We start from the raw sequence: 8,561 nt of genomic DNA, 5'->3' as shown, positions 1-8,561 counted from the left end.
AACATAGATAAGCTATTCTTGATTATTCTTCATCCATACTATTCTTAAGGCTTCCATTAATCTGATCACTTGATGTTAGATCCTAAGTTTATCGCCTAGCTAACCGCTTAGGAGATAGCTTGACATTTATTGAATGAGCTTAGTATCCCTAATCAGCGAAAGTAGATATTAGGGTAGTAAGTGAACTGATCGGACCTGATCTCTAAGGCTTGCAGTCGTTTCTCATATCAACGACAGTTAGATGATGGGATCGACCAGCAAAGAGATCACCACCACGACAGTGGGGTGTTCCAGCTGAGTGATCCGAGTTCTAGAAAGCACTGCATCGCGCTTGAATAATTGTTTGGCTCTCGCTCAACACCCAATGAAATACCCTAGGCTAGCTTCTTGTTAAATTGAATCAAACTCTAGTTTACTTGTTTTCCACGTCACCAATTGAATTGAAAACCATTTTCTTCTTAGCTTGTCATTGAAATTTATAAGAGTAAAGTGTAGACTGGTCCTCTGGATTGAATCTAAAGTACTATAATCACAACTGTTAACTTGGCAGTAGCAAAGATTCATATTTAGTGTATCAAGTTTTGGCGCCGTTGCGCCGGGGACCAGATTTTTTTTTTACCTCTACTTTTCAGTTTCATTTTAAGTCTAAGATATCTAACTCGCCTCTGTTTCTTTGTCACAGCTAATGATCCAGGTGCATGACCAGTAGACATACTCGGAGCAACGCACAAGGACCATTGCATCAGCTCACCAACGAAGAACTAGCGAGATTAGAACGTCATAACCGTCAACAACCAAGGCAAACTGACACCACTATGGGTGATCACGCCAATCAGGATGATCTCGCTGCAGCTATGGCACTCATGCAGCAGCAGATGCAACAAATGCAGCAGACCATCCAAGCTCAGCAGGATGCTGCTGAACAGGCTGCTCTCGCGCAGCAGGAACAACATGCGCAGACTGTTCCAATCGGGCAGAGAAACCTTCCGCGTAACATCCCTACTACGCGCTCTGCCATTGTTCCTCCACTCTGCACCAGGCAGGACTTCGTGATCAAGCCTGCTTTGATTGGTCTAGTACAGAGAAAGGTATTCTCTGGTCTCTCTACAGAAATTCCAATGGAGCATATTGAGAGCTTCGAAAAAGTCTGTAGTTTCACTCGCGTGAATGGTGTTCCACCAGACTACATCACGTGCATGTTATTCCCATTCTCTCTTGATGGAAAAGCTGCACGGTGGTTGAACTCTCTCCCTACCGGCTCTCTCACTTCATGGGAACAGGTCCGATCAGCGTTCCTCAGCCATTTCTACTCTAAGGCGAGAACAGCTGCATTGAGGAACAAGATCACCTCCTTCAGACAGCTCACTGATGAGCCTTTCTGCGACACATAGGAGCGCTTCAATGACTATCGCAGAGAATGTCCTCACCATGGATTTGATGATGATTACCTCTTGGACATTTTCTATGATGGAGTGGACTGGAAATACCAAGGTGCTCTGAACTCTGCGAGCAATGGAGACTTCATGACTCAAACCACTGATGGAGCGTTTAAGCTGATTGAGAACATGGCTGCTAGCTCAGCTAATAAGAAAGAGGAGAGTGATTGCTCCATGAAAGGGAACAGTTCTGACACCCAGAAAATAGATGAGCTGACTGCCAAGGTTGATCAGCTACTGAAAAACAACCAAGGGAACGTCTTCAGCATGGAGCAAGCTACGGCCGGACATATTCAGAACAAGAACAAGCAACAACCGCAGAGCAATCAGCAAGCTGTTCCAGCTAACGAGAACAGTCAACCAGATGAGCTGCAAAGTCTGGGTATGATGATGCAACAGCTGTTGCAGGGTCAGCAGGTTCAGGCCAAGGTGTTGAATCAGGTAACCACAGAAATTGACACCAGGATGGGCAACATGTTCACTGAGCTGAATAACAAGTATGACAATCTTGCGATCCATATGAGAAAGATCGATGTTCAGCTTGCTCAAACAGCTGAGAGTGTCAAGAGGCAACAAGAGACGCTCCCTGGAAGAACTGATAAAAATCCAAGGACTGAGCACTATAATGCAGTAGAGCAGCCGTTTACTGAGACTATTCTAGTCGCAGAAGAGAACACAGAGCACTCTGCTAGCTCTGAAGTGATTGCTTCTAGCGAACCTGCTGAAACTCCACCAGTCCGAGTCTATGTTCCTAAGGTTCCCTATCAAATTCCACCTAGACATCTGATGGATCCCATTGGTGAAGAGCAGCTGATAGGTTTTAACAAGATGGTGAGAAGGCTTCCTAAAGAACTTGCATTCGAAGATGCTCTGAAGATTCGTCCATTGCTCCAGTTCTTTAAAAACTGTAGAGAGACTCAAGAAGAGATCAAGGTCCTCTATACCAGAGCACTGTCTACGCCAGCACTGAAGGTATTGCCTAAGGTTGATGATCCTGGAAAGTTTTTTTCCCATGTTCCATCGCAGGAACAACCTTCAAGGACGCTCTTTGTGACTCTGGTTCTTGTGTGAATCTCATCTCAAAGGCTATTGTAGACGATTTGGGTATTGCTGATGTTGAGCGTTCTCAGCTGACCCTGACCTTTGCAAACTCTTCCAGAGCAGTCCCATATGGAACCATCCGCAGCCTTCATGTTCAAGTAGGGGAATGCATTGTTCCTGCTGAGTTTCAAGTTGTTGAGATGAACAAGGATCATGAGATGCCTTTGATATTTGGAAGGACATTCATGGCTACTGTTGGAGCAACCATCGATATGCCCAACAAGAGAGTCTGCTTCTCCAACATCAACAAGAAAATTTTCTACAAGGCTGTACCCACCAGATCTTCCTCATCACACGCCTCTTGCATCTCAGTGTTTGATGTAGAAAAGCTGAAGGTTTTTCTAGAGAAGGAGCATGGTGATAAGGGTGAGAGCAGACTGTTCTTTGATGAAGATCCTAGCACTGATCCTACTAAATTCAGAGGGAATTCAAGGGTGAAACAGAAAGTCCAGAAGAAAAGGGTCAAGGGAGATCCTACAATGACTTTGATACCTCTCAAGTGTGATGGGAGCTCCATTGAGTACGAGGTAAAGTGCAAGGGTACCTCTAAACCTTTCTCTAAAGTCAGAGCTATTCTCACACATGAGCTGAAGGAGAAAGGAAAAGCAGTTGTGAAAGGGTTGCTGAGCAGAGTTCTGAAGTTGAACATGTCTGATTGTGGAGCTTGTTTTGGAACAAGTCCTCATGATCAACCCGACTGATCCCTGTCACCAAGTCAAGCTAGTGACTTAAACCAAGCGCTTGGTGGGAGGCAACCCACTGATAAGTATAAATATAACTTGCTTTTGTTTTTGGTTGCTTATTTTCGTTTTAGTTTATTGAGTTTCAGGTCAAAAAGCATAAAAATTCGAGATACTTCAAAAATTATGGGTTGCAGAAACGGAACAACCTACCCCCTGAAAAGAGCGGTTGTTCCAGGCGACCATCTGACGACAGAACACCCAGAATTTTCATAGAGCGCCTGCTCCACTCAGGTAAGTATCTCGACCCAAAAAAAAAAATGTTTATTCTTGTTTTCACCTTCTCTCTGATTTATTTTCACACCAGGGACGTTGTGAAGTAAGTCTGGGGGAGGGTTTTCGTCATTTACTGACTCGTTTCTTTCTTTTGTTTTTCTTTTGGGTCAATTTGAGTCAGTTTTTATTGAGTCAGTCAAAATTTGTGGGAATTAGGACCTTATTCCGTGTTGATCACTGACCACCTCGTGCTTTAGTTATCTTATTCAGTGACCTTAGCAGTGGCGAAAGACACACATGTGGACCTGGAACACCCTGACATATCTCACTTGATTCTCCAGAAGTTCTCAGCCGATCAGGTTACACTCGGTAGACTTAACTCCACCTTACTTGAACCTAATCTTGACTGAAATTCTTCTTGTTATGGGCATTAGATCAGGGAAACGAGAACACACTCAGGACTTCTTATCCTTTTTATCCATCTTGCTGATCCTGAGTGGCTAGCTCATCTTTAGCTAGTTCCCACCCTGCACCTTAGCCTTTATTCCACCTTCATGCATTTGTTTTTCATGTCATATGTGCAGATATGTGCAAGAAGGTCGGAGAGGAAAGGATCAACGCAGCCTCCTACTCGTTACTGCTGCAGAAATTATGTCAGAAAGGAGAACAAACAGATTAAGGGAGCAACCGCTCTATAACCAATGAACTGTGCAAGACCAGGGGTGGAAAACCAGAATGGTCGCGAAATCAGAACCACCAGTGGCACTCAGAACGATCATGTATTACCTCCTTCTTCGTCACATCACCATATCAACATTCAAAAAAAAAAAAAAAAAAAAAAAAACGAGATTAATGTGATGGAGAAGGGGAAGAAAGAAAAGAAACATGGAGCCACTGGAAAGGTCGAGCAAAAAGTTGGTACCAAGTATTGAAGAGTGTGTAGAGGAAAGTGAAAAGCAGAACAATCAGTTGCCTGTTCCGTCATCAGAACAGTCGCACCAGATATAGCAAAAACGAGTAGAGGCTGTGGACATCAATGGATCTATCCTCTCTTGCCATTTTGTGTGATATCTTGCATCCTCTTCAATGAAATGGTAGCCCCTAAACACTCTTAACTCCACCATTAAATAGCCTGTTCCACACCTAGACCGTCTACCCTGAATGATGCCTGTGATGAAAAGCTCACGCTACTCTTAAATGAATGTAGGGAGTTCTGTCTCGATAGTGTTGCTTTTTCAGGTTTAAGATGAAGAGTATGGAGCCGATTTTTGAACAGCAGTCAGTGGGGTTCCGGTAAGGGTGTGTTGTCCTAGTTTTACTGCTTGTATGGTTCAGAGATTCGTGGTTAAAGTATGGTTGCTGAGAATAGGAGAGTTCCCACACTTTCAAACCTTTCTCCCTGTTCTTGATACTTGACATTGTTTGAGGACAAACAAGGATCTAAGTCTGGGGGAATTGATATATGGTGTTTTATACATCTTGTATATATGCTTTTAAATTGGTTTTCAAGTCTTTATCGAGTCTTTCTAGTCCTTTTGGAGTCATTACAGGTCTGGAGTTGCATTGGATGAGAGATGGACCAGCTGGAACAAAAGAGGCAGAAAACAATGCAATTTGGTGGTTTTCACGCAGAACAGTCTTGATGACTGTTCTGGATAGCGGAGCAACCCGAGTGACTGTTCCGAGTGAGTGTTCTAGAGGCAGAGATTTTTATGGAAACTACAATCATTACGGGATTTGCCCTAATTATCCCTATTTTCTCTCCCAGCCGCCTGTGGCTTTGATATATCATATTTTCTGTTTCTCTTTACCATTCTACGCTATTCTAGACAGAAGAAAACCATTGGAGACTTTTGTGCTTTTGGATTGTAAAGGGAGAAGGCTCCATCTCTCTCACCATAGAGAAGATTATCCTGAACCCTCTTTCTATCTCTTTTATTATGCAGTTTCATTCAGGATCTATGTCTTTGATTGCTTGCATCATGATTGAGTAGTGATCTAGCTCGCCTAGCGTTTTTAGGGTGTTGAAATATGAGCTAAACATAGATAAGCTATTCTTGATTATTCTTCATCCATACTATTCTTAAGGCTTCCATTAATCTGATCACTTGATGTTAGATCCTAAGTTTATCGCCTAGCTAACCGCTTAGGAGATAGCTTGACATTTATTGAATGAGCTTAGTATCCCTAATCAGCGAAAGTAGATATTAGGGTAGTAAGTGAACTGATCGGACCTGATCTCTAAGGCTTGCTCGTTTCTCATCTCAACGACAGTTAGATGATGGGATCGACCAGCAAAGAGATCACCACCACGACAGTGGGGTGTTCCAGCTGAGTGATCCGAGTTCTAGAAAGCACTGCATCGCGCTTGAATAATTGTTTGGCTCTCGCTCAACACCCAATGAAATACCCTAGGCTAGCTTCTTGTTAAATTGAATCAAACTTTAGTTTACTTGTTTTCCGCGTCACCAATTGAATTGAAAACCATTTTCTTCTTAGCTTGTCATTGAAATTTATAAGAGTAAAGTGTAGACTGGTCCTCTGGATTGAATCTAAAGTACTATAATCACAACTGTTAACTTGGCAGTAGCAAAGATTCATATTTAGTGTATCATTTATATAACTCAGCCATACCTCAAACATACTCTAAAATCAGAAAATGTTTGTTGAATTACTTATAAAAGTTATATTGAAACTCCTCTTATCAATATCAAGTGAATATAAATACACTGAATGTGTACTTTCTTGAATTTCCAAGTTGAGACACTAATTTGATCTTGAGATTATATGTTCTCTTACAATTACTTAAAACTTATATTTGTGTACTTTCTTGAATTTCCAAGTTGTGACTCTAACTTGATCTTGAGATACTTTTTTGACTTGCAATGTGTGTACTTTTTTATATTTTCCAGTGGACACACTTAAGAACCATAAATCCTAAACCCTAAATCCTATACCTTAAACCCTAAATCCTATAACTTAAACCCTAAATAAAATCTGAATGGTATAAGTCAGCCGTAACGTTCATATAAGTCAGCCGTCAAATGTAATTTTTATCACGGCGTTTCGTATTTTGGGCGGGAACAAAGTTATTCCTTCAACTCTGAACTCATGACCATTGATTGATTTTAATCTAAGGCTCAAAATTGTCTTTTTGTCTATCTTCACACTTCTTTCTCATTGGTTAATCTTTTTTTCCGAAAATCACAATTTATGACCATTGATTAAATGAAATCTAAAGGCCACAAATCATTCTCTCTTTTTCTTAACCCAGTTACCTGAAACAATAATTACCGGATCCATAAGATCTCACAGGAAGATGAATGAAAAGAACAATAATGAAGAAGATAGATGAAGAAGATGAAGAACAAGGCACAGCGTTTGTAACATAAACCCTAATTTGACTCTTGTAGCATTAATAGTGACATGGTAAATAAGAACTGCTGACATGGAATCGGACCTGATGACATGGAAAATCAATAAGCCAGCCGCCAAACGAACACATAACACAGCCTAAAATAAACCAGCCATCAAATATAACGTAGATCAGCTGCAACGTGAATATTATTTCAGTAATTAATCTTTCGCTAATAAATCAGCCGTAATAAGACTGGAAAACATTAAGTCATTCATATCATCAAATAAATCAGCTGTCAAATGAATGATGTTCTAGTGATTAATCTTTCGCTAATAAGTTAGCCATAATTAGGCTGAGTTTACTATTAATCCAGTCAATTAAGGCTAGTTAAATGTAACCCAGTAGTTAATCATCCCATAAGTCAGCCAGCTGATGATCATTAACTCAGCCGGAAAAACATAACTCAGTTGTGTCTTAACTACAACTCAGCCAAATTTTTACTAAATCAGCCTGCCACTGTATGAATCAGTTGTAACTTATGTTCGGAAGTCTGTCTTTATCTCATAAATTAGCGTGATTTATGTAAATCAGCCATCACTAACGGCTGACTTATATTATTAAGTCAGCCCATATCTCATAAATCAGCCGCGTTGTTAAACTCAGCCGCAACGCACCTATAACTCAGCCATCAATATCGTCGTATCGCTTTACGACTGAGTTCATTAATACACGTGTTATACCATGGATTTTACCAGTTTTTAGTCATGGTATATAGGTGTTTTAGGAGTTATTTATTATGTTTTGGAATCTTTTTAGAGTATTTACAATTTCAGTAGCGTTTTGGAGATATGTAGTGATTTTAGTGCATTTTGGGGATAAAGCTAGAAGGAACTCATAGATGTCCATCGAACCAGTCCAGAGTCGACATTCATAGTCAAACATCGATCGACGGACAACTCTTGTCGTCGATCGACAGCGAAGTGCGCAATGCCCGACTTGGTTCCCAGCCGACTTATGGCCTAAGTTCCACATTAATTACAGAAATACTCCTGGTGATAGACCATGGATTTGACCCACTTTTACCCATGTTTTTAAGTGTTTTAATGATTATTTATTATATTCTAGAGTCTATTTAGTATATTTATAGGATCATGAGTGATTTGGAAGAAAGTGATGATTTTGGAGCATTTTGGAGATATTTGGAAAAAGCATCGAGCACGACCATCGAGCACGACCATCGGTCGATATTGAAGAAGAATAATCGATCGATGTTCACATCTTGACATCGATCGACAGCGAAGCGTGCAGAAAGTCCGTTTGGTCCCAGCCGACTTAGAGCCCAAGTCTTCACCAATTTACAAGATTACGTCTGACGAGTTTTAACCTAATTATATAAGCTTTGCCAACATGTTAGAGGCAAAGTGTACTCACAACATGAAATATGAGCAGTAATAGCGGACGAAAAACGCTATGCATTCGGTATAATAGCGCTTCCTTATCCGCTCTGACAGCGCCCATTATAATAGGTCCGACACTTTTAATAGCGGTTTTTCTGTATGCTATAATTAGATAAATAACAATAGCGTTAATTTGTATGCAATTGTTAATATTTGTAATTATGTAATTCAAATTTTATTAAAACTCTTAAATTTTTTATAATATATAGCAATTTATTTATTAATTAAAATCAGTTTGCAAATAATATCAGTA

General features: G+C 40.5%; 1 non-coding gene across 1 annotated transcript; it reads right to left on the bottom strand.

The window, feature by feature from the left end:
• Window positions 1–1,328: 1,328 nt before the first annotated feature.
• Window positions 1,329–1,435, bottom strand: LOC125586727. Its single transcript, XR_007323262.1, has one exon. It is a non-coding gene; the product is annotated as a small nucleolar RNA R71 (small nucleolar RNA).
• Window positions 1,436–8,561: the final 7,126 nt, after the last annotated feature.

Source organism: Brassica napus, chromosome C4 (genome assembly GCF_020379485.1).
Source record: "Brassica napus cultivar Da-Ae chromosome C4, Da-Ae, whole genome shotgun sequence".
Taxonomy (NCBI): Eukaryota; Viridiplantae; Streptophyta; class Magnoliopsida; order Brassicales; family Brassicaceae; genus Brassica; species Brassica napus.
This window is presented reverse-complemented; position numbering and strand designations above follow the sequence as displayed.